The sequence below is a fragment of the Cynara cardunculus genome, unplaced genomic scaffold (genome assembly GCF_001531365.2).
Source record: "Cynara cardunculus var. scolymus isolate 2C unplaced genomic scaffold, CcrdV1 Un_Scaffold_969, whole genome shotgun sequence".
Lineage (NCBI taxonomy): Eukaryota > Viridiplantae > Streptophyta > Magnoliopsida > Asterales > Asteraceae > Cynara > Cynara cardunculus.
Window position 1 is genome coordinate 154,487 of NW_020200654.1, and position 1,833 is coordinate 156,319.

Below are 1,833 nucleotides of genomic sequence, written 5' to 3' on the forward strand. Positions count from 1 at the left end.
GATAAAATAAGTACTTGTATTTCAACCTCAGATGTGGTCGGTCGGTTGTACACCCTCTGGTCAAGTTCCACAGAAGCATTCAAAGTGACTCTATAATTGTCGAGTGGTCCTAGCTCGCCAAGGCTTCGAAATGTTCTCACGTATGGGTTTATAGAAAGAACACGACTCAACTTTTCAATGATGTTTCTATCAAGCTTTGGCCATTGTAATCTATGCTGCAGCTCAGATTCGGCATCATAAAAATAAAGTTGYAAGTACCGAGGTTGTCCATCCCTAGGAACTAACTGATCGATTCTATGATATATTCCCCCTTGAGCACGAAAAGTATATACTCCAGATGTCATATTGCTCACTGTACTATCCAAAGTTACCCCCATTGACGTGAAGGAAAAGTTTGTGTTGTATGCACGAATATTGTGCCTAAACATTTCGCCTAACTCTGATTGCATTGTAAATAAATTGTATAGTTCTTCTGGAATGGGTGAGTATGCCAACTTTGTTTTCCCACTCATGCAACAAAAGGAAGGGAATTCAAATTCGAACCGCTTTGCTCCACAATGTTCACATGCATTTTGTTCCTTCAGCACACGATGTTGTTTAGGGACACCATCATAAACAAAATTGTATGGATCCTCCTGTTGGATCTCAACATTTCTATTACTTTCCTTGTTTCGTTGATAATAGTTTCAGTTAGTAATTCTTCTCCTTTGAGCAGATCTTTGTGCATTGACAGGAGTTGTTTCACCAGGCGCTATTTAAGAAATTTGAATATGAAAAGTGAYGATTATCATAAAATTATCACTTCGTATCGAATTAAAAAAATAGAGTTCAAAATAAATACTAACTTGTCGATTCTTGATTCATAGCTTCGTCAAAAAGAGGTAGCAGTATTCCACGGTCATTTTGAACGCCTAAGAAAGAAAACTTCATCTCAACCCTCTAGTTTATCAATTGCAAAGATTCTAAAATAATAATAAATGTATGGTTTTTACCGTTGACATTTTCATGTCTCAACACTGAACATGCCTGGCTTGTTCCTTCACTATTAGCAACATTTTTCTTGCTTCGTTGATAATAGTTTCGATTATTAATTCTTCTCCTATGTGCAAAAGTTAGTGTACTGACAGGAGTTGTTTCATTGATATTCGCTTGTGTTGTCTCCAGTAGCGCGATATTTGTCATGTGTGTCATAGATTGACCACTTTCTTCCCCGAACGCTATGTAAGATATTTGGATACAACAAATAAATATTATTATTATAAAGAACTACGAAAGTCGAGTTCAAAAAGATCGAGTTCGAAAAGAAATACTAACCCATCGATTCTTGATTAACAACTTCGTCAAAAAGAGGTAGCAATCTTCCAGGCTTATTTATAATGCCTACGGAAAAAAAAACATGTAAATAAGTCTAAAGTTTATATGAACACAAAAGTTTATAAAGTGCGTATAACCGGGAGGTATTTACCGTTGACGTTTTCCTTGTTTCGTTGATAATAGTTTCGATTAATAATTMTTCTCCTTTGTGCAAAAGTTAGTGTACTGGCAGGAGTTGTTTCATTGATATTCTCTTGTGTTATCTCAATTTGAGAGATATCTCTCATGTTTGACATTGATTGACTGCTTCCTTCACCAAACGCAATTTTTCTTTTTTTATTCATCTCTTTTTGTTCTGCACAATAAAGTCTATTGTATTAAATTTTATTTTTAAATATTTAAATATATATTAAGTACATCAAATTAAAATGATTTCTTATTATATATTCCACATACCTTTTGCAGTTCCTTCATCGACAATCCTCATTATGCACCTTAACTACATAGAATAAATAAATA